Here is a 15,615-nt window from a genome sequence, read left to right on the forward strand (position 1 = left end):
TCTGAAATGTGTTTCATACAAAAATGCAATTTGGACAGTCTCTACTTACATATTCCCCTTTACTGAGGATATGTACAGTAATACATCCGGATAAGTATTTTTAAAAATGACTGTAGAGAGCCATCTACAGGCGAAAGACGACATAACATCACAGCAGCATTTAAGATGGAACGAAAAACGCGAAGCAGCAGCTGGCGAATAAGAAGCCAACTTCAGCCTCGTTAATACAATAGCATTAGGTGAGGTGGAAAAATAGTTCTTGCTCTGAATCTTAACATTTTTATAGGAGGTGTTCTAGGACTTCTTGCCTCAGAAAAAAAAAACTGCTAGTACATCACTTATTTCTACTCCATCAATAGCAGCAGTGTTATCAGTACTGAGCCCTAATGTAGGTCCTGTCATCATATAAAAAGTCGAAAGTATCGACTGCATTCAACTGATAAAATGTATCTACTATGAGAGTTATATCTTTATCCAAAATACATTGGAAACAAATTTTCACGTTTTTTTTTTGGATCCTGAAGACTGAGACTCAAAACATTTTTTTTCCTTTTTTCCAGGAGGAAGGATTATACAGATGCAAACATTGTCCCAAAATCAATGTACTCTCCATTGATTTTCTTATCCTCAAATTCTTCATCTGAACTTTGATATTGAAATATGATATCGTACATATTGTGTTTTTCTTTTTAAAGCAAATTTTATGCTTTAAATTAAATACATTTTATTTATTATGAATGTGCCTGAAATGTTTCAGTACTTTTGAGGGTTCTGCCATTTTAAATGTTATGCTTTTCCTGTCTGATTTATCAAATGTGTCATTTAAACCTCCCGTCATTTCTATATCAGTCTGAAGGCCTTGCAGTAAAGATTGCAATACATCCAAAAATGCCAAGTTTCCCACTGGTGATACATACAAGGAAATTAATGTACATTGTCCCCCCAAATCAACAAATTTAAAATCAAATACCTCCCTCATCTGCAGGTGGAGAGAATAATGTCAGAATAAACACAGGTTTAAAAGTCAGGAGCATTCATAGTCCTGTTTAAAAATGACACTAAAATGCTCACAATATATTAAAAAGCTCTGTAAAATGCAAAAAAAAAAAAAATAAAACAAGGTAAAAAGAAATAATACACAGTTATAAAGCTCAGGAATTATCAATGGGAAGTTACAATGGGTTGATTGTGTTTCATGTGATTTAAAAAATAAAATGTTTGCAAAAAATCCTCTTACAATATGCTAAAAATGGCAAGAATACTTAAAACAGGTGTGTACAATTTTTTTAAATATAAATAAAACAAGTTAAAAATAAATACTAAATAATACTTTAATGGGTTTAAAATTCAGGAATGTAATTGATCAAATGCTTACGATGAGTGATGCTGGTGTTTCGTGTGATTTAGAGAATTCAAAAAAATATTCACTTTAAAAACGGCAAGAGCTCGTATGAAAAAAAAAGTTCTTAAGTATCTTTAACAGCTGCGCCAGAACTATTCAGATACATCAGAAAGTACCTGAACTTGACTGGTTTATATTCAGTTATGTGCATTGGGAACGAAAGGGAGACTTAGATGGATTTTATTAGGGTTTTAGGAATCAGAAAATTTATTTTTACACATTTATGCCTACGAGCAGAAAAAACTTCCTGCTTTCAGCGCTTTTTTTTGTTTTTGCTTGTAACCTCGAACAGAGAAACCCAGTACTGACTTACAGAAACACCCCGGAGTTTCTGTGTTTCTGGGATTTAAGAGGGATGTATGCAGCGGTATTACGAGTCCGGAAGGAGGATACGCGCATTCCACACGGGGAGCTTAGAGCAATGAGCCGCACCTGCTGCACGCCGAGTCCTGTCCTATATAGCCGCTGAGCACGGACCCAAAGAGTCTCCAGCCAGTGTTGGAGATTTACAGGGTTAAAGCACAGAAGTTGAGAGTAGAGTTTTTTTTACGAGTATAAGATTAAGGGAATAGGGTTTGGTGCACAGAAGAGGTTTAGGTTTGGTTTGCTTTTGATACATTTATAACGGCCATGGCGGCCTGTAGGGTCGGCATGCGCCGTTACTTTTGCGCGCGTTTGGTGTACAAGAGTGGTGTGGGCTCGGCTCACTCGGGTGATATTTCACGGTTGGACTTTTCAAGGAAGGTGTTACAGAAAGAGTTAAAGGTTAAGGCATTACATGTCAATTGCTTAATTACTTTGCCGAAGGGAATTGGTTTTGACATTAGTTTCAAATCGGCAGAGTTATTGGAAGAATTTTGGAGAAAAATGGAAGAGAAAAAAGATGTGGGCCTGATTAGAATGTTTGAATGGCAGAAGCTGATGGATCTTTCTAATAGGCCTGTGATTGATCTCATGTTTAATGAGATGGTGATGAAGGAAGATATTGTGACATGGTTGTCTAAGTATTGTTTAGTGAAAGGTGAGCCTTAGAAAGTCTTGGATGATGATGGCATCTGGAACTGTGCATGGAGAGTACCTATTTTGTTGTATGAAGACAAAAATGGTTATTGTGGATTTAAACACAATCCTTCTTTGATTGGATTAGGTGAAAATAGAGGCCTTGTGTTCTACCAAGGGCAGCCAAAACTGTGCAGGAGGTGTGGGGAGCTGGGTCACTTTGTGGATGCCTGTACAAAGGTGGTGTGTGGGAAGTGTAAGGAAATTGGACATGCATATACTGAATGTACAAGCGTGAGGAAATGTAATCTCTGTGAGTGTGAAGGTCATGTGTTTAAAGACTGTCCAAATTCCTTTGCGAATAAAACAAAACTGGGAAGACCGATGCAAAAACAGGAAGAGTCATAAGAGGCATTTAGGGCTGGAGCAGTGGTTCTGGATCAGGAACTGGATGTGGTTGATGTTGAAGAAAGTAGTGGAAAAGAGAGTGAGGGTTCAGAATGGAGTGAAGGGGATGAGGGGGAGGTAGAAGAGAATGATAATGATGTGGAAAGTGAGGTGGACTCTGAATTGAGTGGTAGCATCTCTCCTGATCGTCTGCCACCTGTGGAGACTGAAAGCGCTCAAATGGAATGTACAGAACAGAGGGTGTAGTCTAAAAGGTCTGCTGAGACATCTGATTTAGAAAGTGATCTAACTCCGAGTGGAAAAGTGAGGGAAGATCATTTTCAGAGTCCTCAGATGGCAGGTTCTCCCATGGGATTAGTTCTCTCCAATCCTACTGATCCAGCTTTAGAACTAGAGACTCAAGGAGGGCAGGTGGAGAACCATCCTATTGATGGTGGGGGTGGTGGAGGAGGAGGAGGCAAGGAGAGCAAATGGGAAAAAGAAAAAGGCCTGTATAGTAGGTGTCACAGACTGAATGATTCTAGCCAGAGTTTTTAGTCTCCCCTGGTCCTACTTTAAGTATGGCTCTGAACATTGTGTCCGTAAATGTGAGAAGCATTCGATCCAAGTTAAGGGCAAGGACTATATTATCATTTGTGAGTAAGGTAAATGCTGATATTATGTTGTTACAGGAGTGTGGATTACCTTTTAAAAACAGCTATAAGGATATGGAAGAACTGTGGGCATTGGGACCATCAATTTGGAGTGGGTCCAATGAGAATAAATCTGATGGTATAGCTGTTTTAATTAAAAATAAGATGGTAGAGGTACGTCAGTACCTTGTAGTGAAACCAGGGAGAGCACTGGTGGTGTATCTGGGTTTCATGAATGTCAAATTTAAACTTTTAAATGTGTATTGTCCGGGTTGCCCACATGACAGATATGTCCTAATTCAGGAATTGAGAGAATATTTATTGGGATTGGAACCACTGGTTTTAGTTGGGGATTTTAATTGCCTTTTAGAAAGAGAAGGCAGAATGAGGGGTGAGAGACGGGTCCAATTTGATAAATCATCAATATTATTGCAAACGGTGTGTAAAGATTTTAAACTGAAAGATGCCCTCAAACTTCATAGTCAGGGGAGGGCAGGTTTCACATGGCACAAGTCTAATGGGACCCAAGCCTCACGTATAGATTTCGTTTTGATACGTGATTTTACTTGCACAACTGCAGGCTTAACCCCTGTTTTTTTCTCTGACCATTGTTTACTGTCATGTACACTTGCTATTCCAACGGTTGTTACTGTGGGGAAGGGTGTGTGGAAGCTGAATATTTCACTTCTGGAGGATGAGGAAGTGAGGAGCAGGTTCAGGGAAAGATATAAGGAATGGCAGTCTTTGTACGACCTGTTTGGCACAAGAGCACAGTGGTGGGAGCAGGTGAAGGAGCGTACAAAAGCATTCTTCATAGAGATGGGGAGCAGAAAACAGGCTAGGATACGAAGGGTTGAAAAGGGATTACAAAAGAAATTACAGAGGTATGTTAAGTTATTGGAAGAGGGGTGGGACTTCAGTGAGGAAATCAAAGAATTAAAGAATGAGCTTTTAAATCTCTCTAGAGAAAATATTTTAAAAATCATGTTTCAAAGCAAAGTGAAAGAGCTTGAAGACGGTGAAAAATGTACAAGATCCCTTTTCAAGAAAAGGGTTGCAGGGAGAGGACTAATGTCAGCATTAAAGGGATGAGAGGGGGTTTTGAAAACTTCTACGTAAAGACATGTTGACTGTAGCTGAGGATTTCTATGGGGAGTTGTTTAGAAGGAAACAAGCGTCTAAGGATTTGTTAGAAAAATCTGTGAAAGTGGTTCCAAAGAGTGTAAAAGACGATACTGTTTTGTCAAAAGACCTTTCTGTAGAAGAGTTAATGGAAAGTTTGAGGACTTTCAAAACGGGCAGGACTCCAGGGTTGGATGGTCTATCCATTGAGTTTTACAGGGCCTTTTGGGATATTTTAGCATTATTTAGCTGTCTTAAACTTTTTTTGAGAAAGCTTACGATCGTATCTCTTATGAGTGTATGTTTAGAGTACTACAAAAAATGGGGCTTTCAACCAGGTTCATCAGTTGGGTAAGGTTATTATATAAAGGTATAATAAGTAGAATAATGACTAAAGCTGCCCAATGATAAGTTACGCACCTGTACGGCTTACTGGAAAACATTTTTCTTTTTTGGTTTTTGCTAAGAAACACTAAAAATGGCAAGCAAAGCACCCAAGAAGGCTAAAAAGCTGACGGCTGCTCAGGTATTTGAAGAATGATATCAGAGAGGTTCAGGAGAAGAATCAGATGTGCTCCTCCATCTGGACAGCACGTCTTCTTTTACAGAAGATGCCTTTGATGAAGGACTGGATCCACTGCTGGATTTGTGAGTATTTTTGTTTTATTTATACAATTGTAGCAGCAATGCTTGTTAATAAGACAGAATTAAGTGTTGCTGTGCTTTCCCAAATGAGGCCCCATCTCTCTGTTCATCTCTGTGGTGCAGCCACAGAGAAACTATTCATGCAGGCTGATTTAAAGATGTTTTCTTTTGATAAGGGACAGCTCCCAAAGGGGGATGCACTTAGCTAAGCCTGGCTATCATGATCAATGGTCATCCATTGGCGCCTATCTGTCTAGGGAGTGCCAGATGGAGATCTGGACTGCATTCCTAAGTGTCAGGAGTAAGTGACTCATATCTCACCTTGATCAACCAATCAGGGACTGGTAGGGCCGAGTAACCCACGTGGAATTCTGATGCCCATGAAACTTTCAGCCAATGAATGAGCTGAAGTTCCTCCAGGTAAAAACAGGCAACAAAGAGCCTGTAGTGAACTATTCCAGTAGGAGAATCTCAAAGGAGAATTCCAGGGCACGACGGCCCAGGAGCAAAAAGGCTCCCAAGGGCAGGACATTCTCGCAGCGCGCCTCCTGACCATCCTGAGACTCAGTCCGGACAACCATGGAACGGCCAGTGTGTCAGAGTGCCAGAACTTTCCTTTGTTCTAAGAGTCTAGAGCGGAGGTTGCCAGAGAGTAACCAGAGGACCCACCTGAGGTTAGCATCAGCAGCAAGCCTCGTGAGCAGGTCGGAACTGTGGACAGCTGAACCACTATTCAGAACTAGCGCTTCATCAGGAACGAACCGGTCCTCTTCCTGACTTGCTGGGACCCACAGTCATCTTTTCTCCTGTGCACAACTTTGCTAGTTTCAGCCAAAACTAACTAGCTGGTCTTCAGAGAGCACACTACACAATCCAGACCTTTGCTATTATTAGTTCTAAAATTGTTATTGATGTTTATATGAAGTTATCTGTATATATGAGAATGAGAAATACATTGCGTATATGTTGCGAATATGAGAAAATGGCCTGTTTTTTTTTTACTGCAAATATTGAATGGTGATCCTTCTGAGTCTCTTGGACAATCCACACAAGACAAAAGTTTGGCTATTATAGTTTTGAGTAAAAGATATTCACAAACATCCGAAACTGCTGCTTTTTGCATCTTACAGTTCTTAGACATATGGTTTTAGAAATCACTATTTTCTGTGAGTTGTTATATTTCTATGCATATTTCTTAGATGTTTTTTTTTATAAGATCAGAAGGGTTCCTTGGGCACCTGGCACTAAAGTTTGAGTAAACAGACTAGTCTGCAATTACAACCAGGCCACGTTTGCTCATTCTCCAAGGCCTTGGTCTGCAGCTCAATCATTACACATGTGGAGTGCAATCCTATTGCCCTAACTTTGTCACCTAGCAATAAAGGCTGTTGGTCAGTAATAAAATAATGAAACTCATTCCCAGTTTCAGTATTTATTTCTAATTTCCTTGTTTTTCAGTGAGGACATCGAAGAACCACCCACCCCCTCAACAAGTGCTGAGGTTCCTCCCACCCCCTCAACAAGTGCTGATGTTCCTCGGCCAAAGAGAATGCGGAAGATTCCCACACCGAGAAACGCTCCACCCCAGCCCACAAGACCCGGCTGGGGCAGGAAGAGAAGAAGCCCCACCCCCCCAGCAGAAGAGCCAGAGGACAGGTGGAAGACCGAGGCAGAAGAGGATGTAGCACCAGAAAGGTTTAGGTTCAGTCCAGCACGGACACCAGGTGTCCAGCTGGACACTTCAAAAACATACTCCCCGCTAGACCTATTCCAGCTGTTTTTTTAAATGGACGTTACGTGCACACTGTGCAATAATACAAATAAAAATGCAGACAAGCGAAAGCCCCAGGGGATGGAGACAGTGGCAGCTGGTGTCCATAGTGGATCTATATAACTATATAGGAATTTCTTCATGGGGCTCCTTACTGCTCATAATATGAGAGACTGTTGGACTCCTCGGGAGCCCTATGATATACCATTCTGCAGGTCGGTTATGACCCGATCCAAATTTGAGGCCATATCCTGGACACTTCACCTTAGTGATCCAGAGGAAGACGGGGTAAATGATCTAAAAAGGGGGACCCCAGAGTATGATCCCCTTTGCTGCCTTTGACCCCTGTTAGACTCCATCCTAACTGCCTGTCGATCATTTTATCAGCCATTCCAGAATCTGTCTGTCAATGAAAGGATGGTGGCCTCAAAGACAAGAATAGGATTTAGGCAGTACATGAAGGGGAAGCCCACTAAGTGTGGCTTCAAGCTGTTTGTGCTTGCTGATGCCTCCACAGGTTACATCTGTGACTTCTCCATTTACACGGGGAAATCACCCTCTGCCACCGGAAAAGGGCTGAGCTATGACTCGGTTATGAACCTTTTGAAAGTTTCATACCTGGGTTATGGTTATAATGTTTTCGGTGATAATTTTTACACTAGCTCAGCCCTTTTCTGGGACCTCTTCAAAATTAAAATTTGGTGCCTGTGGCACTATTAGAGAGAACCATGTGGGTTTCCCTTGCACAAAACAAAACACTCTCCCTAGAAAGGCTGAAAGGGGCTCCTTGCGCTGGATAAGGTCTGGAGAACTACTATTCACCAAGTGGATGGACACACGTGAGGTGACCATCAGGCTCTGACTCATAAAGCTTTCAGAGAGGAGCTGTGCAAACAGCTTGGCAGTTTGGGTGACGAAGGAAAACGGGAGGCATCAGCAAGCACAGCAGCAACTTGTGTGCCCGTCTCATTCTCCCACGGGCAGGTGTTGGTCACCTCAAAAAAGGCAACAGTAGGGCATAAGATATGTGTTGTCTGCGCCAAAAAAAAAAGCATAAGATCAAAACGCCATGGAAATGCAAAAGGTGTGATGTGGCGTTGGGCCTGATTATTGATAGGAATTGTTTCAGAGAGTGGCACCAGAAAAAGTAGATAGGACACCTTTTCTATTTCATTGCTGTTTTTGTATATAACTGTTTGTTTTTCACTTCTTACATTTCTTGTTTTTTTTTACACTTTTTGTTTTGAAAAGCTAGTAAAAACCATAGATAAAAAGGTCTCCATGTCTTTCTTTTTGATGTTTTCACATTCAAGCAAATTAGGATAAATTTGCTGTTGGCTATTTGTGGATTTGAATAATCTAATTAGTGGGCTGTTTCTCTTCCTGTCTGCCTGGTGTTTTCAATGGAGTGAGCAAAAGGGTGAGGCCTTTTTTTGTCAACCTCCTTTATCTCTTGTGAGCACAAAAGAAGTGTGAATGGCTGTGGAGAGAGAATATGGTAACCAGTTCAACTTCAAATGATCAATAGAATTATCTTCACAGGGAAAAACGGCTTACTTTGAAAGACTGAGAAAATATCTAATAGGGTAAAACAAAAAAAAACGTGTCAAGTAAATCAGAACTTATACTAATGAATACACATAAAATGTCTGTTAGTTTACAGAATTGAGTGGAAGTAAGTGTCTTGACAGGGGTACCCAAACCTCTCCAAAAAGGCCATCTTTTGGATAGAATATTGAATTGAAAAGGAAAATAAGGGGATTGAGAATTGTAATGTTTATGCAAAGTACAATATCTATAATAACAGAAAATGACATCCCTAAGTTTTGCTCATAAAACCCAGGTATGGTTGGCCACCAATATTGGCACAAATTCACAGTTGTGAGAGGTTTGGAGAGGTTTTGGGGACGCATGGACCTGATTGTCTAAAAACCCATGCAGAAATTGACTGTTTTTCACAAGTTCCAGATTTTTACGCAAAGCTGTAGACATATTGCAGAAGGCCTGGACAAAGTTATAGTTCTCTACCAATACTAAAACTTCAAATTTTGACTATGGAAAATATAAAAAACAAAAGCATTTTATTGTTTTTTTTTTGCATTTACAACTCTAGGGTGTGTACTGGGTCAGGGATATAAAGGTTTAGATGGTTCAGACTTAATACCCAATGGGTTACCTTGAATTCAAACTCTCTACAAGGCCTGTTCTATACATGTTTTCCAATAAAATGCAAGATATATAGGGGTACCTGCTTGCAGGCGGAAATTAACCCTGTAGAGCCAATGGTAGTAAGAGGTAAAGCACCCTTTTTCATGCATTTTGTCCGGACCCTCAAATTGCAGTAAAAGTTATTTTATAAAACTACTCTGGGAGAATGGTGATGCCGTTATGACTCGTAAACCTGAAAACATCGTCTGGTGTTACAGCTGCCGGCAACCTCTATACGCGGAGTTGCTTGTGAAATTTCCATACATTCAGTTTTTAGGTGGTCTACCAACGTCGTTTTCCGATGATCAGTTACTACCGCCTGATAGAGTACATTTGATTACAGTTGATGATTTGATGGAGTCTGCGTGTGAAAATAATGAGATAGAAAAAGCTTTTACCAAATACGTACACCACCGAAACCTTAGCATTATGTATATTGTCCAAAATGTGTTTTGTCAAGGCTGGAAAAGTAGAACCATTGCATTAAATACAAAGTACATAGTGCTGTTTAAAAACCCTAGAGATAAACTACAGATTACATCCCTGTCCCGGCAGATGTACCCCGGTAAAGCCAAATATTTTTTGGAAGTGTTCGATGACACTACTAAAAAACCTTTCAGTTACTTGTTGGTGGATTTAAATGCCGACACCCCAGATGACTATCGCTTGCGAACAGGTCTTTCCCCCCCAGATGTACCCACGGCTTACGTATTTAAAAAAATCTATAAGTCGGTGATCTTGCTACCATAGATTCAGTAAAAAAAAAACACATTCGGTCCGTCGACATGTCTTCACGAGTTCAGCGAAACCTGACTCTTACATTTTTTTGGTGAAAGCCAGCCCCAGTCAGCAGAAACCTATTCTCTGTGGGGCTTCAGGTGATCTTGTACAGGCAATAGCTAAAATCACCTTGAACACCTTGAAAGGGAACATACCGTTACTGTATCTGCTTAGCAGTTTGGGACCCTGAAGAGAAAGCATAAGCTTTTAAAGAGTCAAAAGGGTCTTTCTCCTAAAAGAAAGACTCTTGGTGAACCAGTCAGCAGTTTTATTGGGACACTGTTGAGTATTGCAGTACCATTGATTACGGGGCTTCTACAACACCGATAATGGACCACGCTGAAAAAAAATGTACTTGTACCTCAGAAACAGCTCGATCGACTCCGAGACCGGTCCGGCAACGAAAGCGATGTGAGAAAAATAACCCGCAGGTTGGATGACTAAATGAGAGACATTTTTCAGAACTCGCATCTGCCTGAATATGAAAAAGTGAAATTATATAATCAGGTGTTACAACGGTATTTGACATTAGTACGCCAGGAGGTTTCTGAAGAGGGAACTTTAACTGTTGTACTACCAGAAAATGCACCCACCAATCTATCACACGCGTTACCACAACAGCCATCATCAACAGACTCTGACTTTGGGTATATTTTAGACAGCGCGTCTCAGTGGTTCCAGAGAAATGCCGAGATCTTGTTAAAGACTATGGCACGCAATAAACCGTTAATAGCCTGGAATTAAAAAGGAAAATTTGTGTACAAGGGGGCACCCGTTGAGGGCTCTCACATGATTGATCTTGTCAGAGCTCTCACACAACAGCAATCAGTTGCGGCCGGTAAGAAGCTAAAAGGTTGGGATGTGTTCACGGGGGCAATGGCCGAAATCAACGTACTGGGCACCTTGCTAGCCAACGCTGGTAACCAAGAGCTACTTGAAAAACTCAAGTCTGCCCCACTGTGGTGTGCAGCCTCTGTCAAAACTTTAAAACCCCATGTCCCGCCCCCTTTTCAACCAATGGTGTTGTTATAGGGCGGATGTCCCGCCTTCCCCCACCGAGCAGTAGTGTGATAGAGAGGTTTAACCGAACTATTAAAACAAAAATGTGAGGTACCTGACACACAAAAACACCTTTTGATATATCGATCTGTCTGATCTTATTTACTTTTATAATCATAGTTACCACATGACTATTAAACGAACCCCGGCTTCTGTTACGACCGATGACTCCCTTGAAATGTGGAGAACCGTCTATGGCGAACACTTTAAGGGAAAACCGTCAAAGTTTTCATTTAACGTGGGTGATCATGTGCAGGTGTCCAAAATAAAAGGGAATGTTTGAGAAGGGGTATGAACAGACCTTCACAGATGAAATTTTCATTGTCAAAGAGCGGACCCCAGCTCTAAGACCCTATTACAAACTGCAGGACTACGCAGGCGATGACATTAAGGGCTCCTTCTACACAGAAGAGCTACAGAAGATAAACCCCACTGCTGAGAGCGTCTATCGCATCCAAAAGATTTAAGCAGCCAGGGGGCGTGGTAAAAACAAACAGCTTTTGGTAAAGTAGCGCAGATAGAGCGATAACTTCAATAGTTGGGTAAAGGCTTCCGAGGTCAGAGAAATATAGAGGTAAAAAAATCCCAATGTCTTTTATGTTACGCTGGCCAGTAATTCATCCTCAAAGATGTTTCCAAAGAACACCAGCACGTACTTCACAAAGTATCTAGCAAAGGCAATTGACCTGGATGGGAACTGGGAAGTGGGTCTGGTCGAGCTGCACTATCTGCATACGCTAAATACATTTGATCAAGATGAAGATTTTCTATTCATCAACGATGAGACTATATGGACACGTACCTTACCTGGAGGGTACTACTGCAACATCGATCAGCTCATGCATGAAATGAAATGTGCTGCGGAAAAATCCAAGTTTTAATAGTTCTGTTAAACCTCTCTATCACACTAACCTTCACATCGCTGGCCGTAACGAAATGTTCAATATTCTCACATTTGAGAAAATTTTGGAAGGTCCTGTTAAGAAATTCTTTTCCATTGTCCATTTGTAGCTTTTTAGGAGTATGACCCTCTTGAAGTATATTTCGGAAAGCGCTTGTCATGCCCCCTCCAGACTTTTCAGTGGCATGGCCCAGGCATATTTAGACAACATGTCCATACGTGATAAGATGTCACAGGAACCATCGTTGAACTCACTGTAGTCTCTCATGTCCACCAAGTCGGCCTGCCACTGCCAGTCCATTTCGGGTACCAGCGTCCTGTTTCTCTTAAAGCTCAGGCGCGCCGGCTTGTGCAGCGTATAAGCCAGCTGGCCGGACAACCAGTCTGACACCCGGCAGGGACTGGCGCTCACACCCCGGGAACTCGTGGCTCTCGCCAGACTTCCCACGTCGCCGTAACTCCCCGATTCCCTAGGGTTATAATAGAGCGTGCTCAACCCCGTGGCAGACATGATCGCCTTCCAACCCTCGTCGCTAATACGTGCTTTCATACACTTATTTATAAATCATTAGCTCCGGTGGAGGGCAGGACATCCGACCATAGCAACACACCATTGGTTGAAAAGGGGGCGGAACATCCGCCAACCACGGCCTCCCATTGGCTGAAAAAGGGGGCATGGTACCTGTCAAAAAGTTTGACGAAAGGTGTCGCTTTATACTACTTACTGGTCTTACTGAATATTATTTTGATTAAAAATAGTACTTTAATAAGCAATAAATGGCACCTAAAATAGTTTGAAGGTGAAGATCACGTAAAATCAACTACAAATGTGGGAACTTAAAATTTGTAAGATTACAAATTGCATGTAGCACATTAGCAACACTACAGTAATGCTAATATAACAATAGTGTAAGAAAATCCTGATCCAATTCCTTTCAAATGTTAATACAAAATGTGAATTATTTCAGAGTTTCAGAAGTGGGTATTGGGTCTCCTGATAGAGATCAGAGATGAACTGAGGCATGTGGGAAGGTGTACAGAACTGTTGGACTCCCAGCTCCACATCAAGAGGCTGAGCACAATGCATGAATTCTGTACACACGAGCGAGTCCTTGCTGCTGGTATGATATTACTGTATATTCTCTCTGTGGTGTAGAAAATATTCACTAATATTCTAGGTTACAGATGGGTCAAAATTTGACAGCCTACATCTGATTAATAGGATCCATCTCTGGCATACTTTCTTATTTTTAGTTTATAATGTATAATATTACTTATCTTTTAATGCCAAAATAAAGTGTTTTACATAATGTTCTATGTTCTAAAATGTTACTACAATTTAACTTTGAAATATGGTCACTTTGTATTCTAAGACTGAGCAAATACTGCAGAAAAGTGCAGTTAATATGTGAAAATGTGTTCGTTCCATTGAGTGGTTATGGGTAATGTGTATGTCTGATTAGTTGATTAATGAAGATCCAGTAGTAAAAAAGCTTCTAATATTATTTCAAATATAATATTATTTCCAAATAAACCAACTTTGGAGAGTAGGTGGCAGTGATGTCAGAGGGAGTGTGTTCACAGTGTTGTCAAGGTATTACTTATTGATTTTTAAGATGTTTTTACGTTACATTTGTACTTTGATCAAGTTAAAATATCCACAAAATTTAGTTTATAGATATTTATAGAAGAGATAATCATCATTTATTTGAGTACTAATATTATAAAATTTTCTCCTAGCTGCAGTGCTGAAGTCCCACCCAACAACAACAGAAAAAGAAATAAAGGAGCACACAATGCTTTGTTTGAAGAGTGCATATGCAAGGCAGGGGGCCTGGAAGTCTGGACACTGGAAATGATAAGTTGCTGGTTTTAACTGTTAGGACAATTCTAGAGGTCTTTGCAAACGGTGAACAGCAAAAGTTGGTCTTAACTTCACATTGTAATAATATTTTCTTGGAAATATAGAAGTTATAAGCTTCAAAATTTACATTTGAATTGAAATGTGTTTTTGAGTTAAATATTAGCATGTTCAGGTAATTAGTTTGTGTTTGTCTTTACTATATATATTGCCATGTTACAAGAATTTGTAGCTAAAGTTTACTAGTTGTGTTTTTTACATCTTTGATGTATAATAGACCTTTAAACATATGTACAATAGTCCTCTAAAGTTATCCGTATAATAGAACTCCAACCATTTATGTATAATGAACATATAATCTTAGATGTATTATTGACATATAACGATATATTAGAATTTCTTTCTAGACGAATTACGGACCACATTTATATGTCTAAGGTATGTGTTTAATAGAAGTATATTCTACATCTTTTGCCCACTGGGCCAATTGCTGTTCACGAGCTCCTAGCCCCACTTGTTCCCAGTGGAACCAGCCTGGAGCAGCAGAACAGAGGTTTTGTTTCATTATATTGTCTGCTGTTGTAAAACAAGTCATCCCTTAGGGATAAAAACTGTCCCTCGAGTAATGCGTGTCTCCCGTATTTGCCCTATACTCCCAGGGCTCATCTCTCAGCTGAGTGATCAAAAGCTGAGCTCCAACATACTGAATTTCATGTTGGGCTACAACAGACCCTGCTGTGAGATTGGGCAGGGGAGAGCCGGTTGTGCTCCTGAACTAGTCCCTCCTCTCTTAGTTATTCCTGTATTTGCATCACAGGCTATAAACTCCAGCAGTGCCCTATTGCTTTGCTTCCAGTTCCCATATTTTGTTATAAAAACAGCTCGTGTGAGTTAGGTATCTAACTCAAATTTCACAAACCTATCCAAAACGAATTCTGGTACAATTCCTTTTTTACTTGAAGGTCTTTAGCTTAGTTAGCAAGACCTAGGTTCGAGCCTATACAGTAAGGCACGAACTAGGGCGGGAGCGTCAAGGGCAAAAGCCCTAGAACCCAAATCCGTTACAATAACAAAAGGACAGAATTATATGGGGATAATTTCGAAATCGCAAATATGAGATACCATAGCGCGGTTTTTTTTTCCACTCCCTGGCGGAAATGGGCTTCCATAATTATGTGTATTCTTGATACATCACAAGGAGGTACTGTTCTCTTTATCGCACGTAGCCCTGAACACCGCGTATGGAGTTTGCGTGAGTGAGGTCAGTAACGAGCTCGATCAGACCCAATCTACTGCTTTCATCCAAAACAGCCCTTTATTTGGCTTTAAACTCCACTTGTTACCACTCACACTCAATGTTTCAGAAAAAGGTTTTAATTTAAGCTTTGCCCAGCAGAGTATTTGAGCAGAGAAAATAAATAGAAGCGCTATTCGCGCCGGTCTAGCACAGTAACCACTAACTCCAATAATAATAATAGCAGCGAAAAAATCCCGGCTTCTGCTTAAAAAAACAACTATTGAAATTGTACATCTCCAACACTGGCTGGAGACTCTGTGTATCCGGGCTCAGCGGTTATATACTGTAGGACAGGACTCGGCGAGCTGCAGGTGAAACTCATTGCTCTGCGCTCCCCGTGCGGAATGCGCGTCTCCTCCCTCCAGACTCGTCACACCGCCTTCATACTCTACAGCGGGGGAAAAAAAACTCCCCTTTACTGTCTTCATACATCCCTCTTAAATCCCAGAAACACCGAAACTCCGGGGCGTTTTTGTGAGTCAGTACTGGGTTTCTCTGTTCGAGGTTACAAGCAGAAACAATAAAAGCGC

The sequence above is a fragment of the Atractosteus spatula genome, chromosome 10, assembly GCF_055471065.1.
Source record: "Atractosteus spatula isolate fAtrSpa1 chromosome 10, fAtrSpa1.hap1, whole genome shotgun sequence".
Lineage (NCBI taxonomy): Eukaryota > Metazoa > Chordata > Actinopteri > Semionotiformes > Lepisosteidae > Atractosteus > Atractosteus spatula.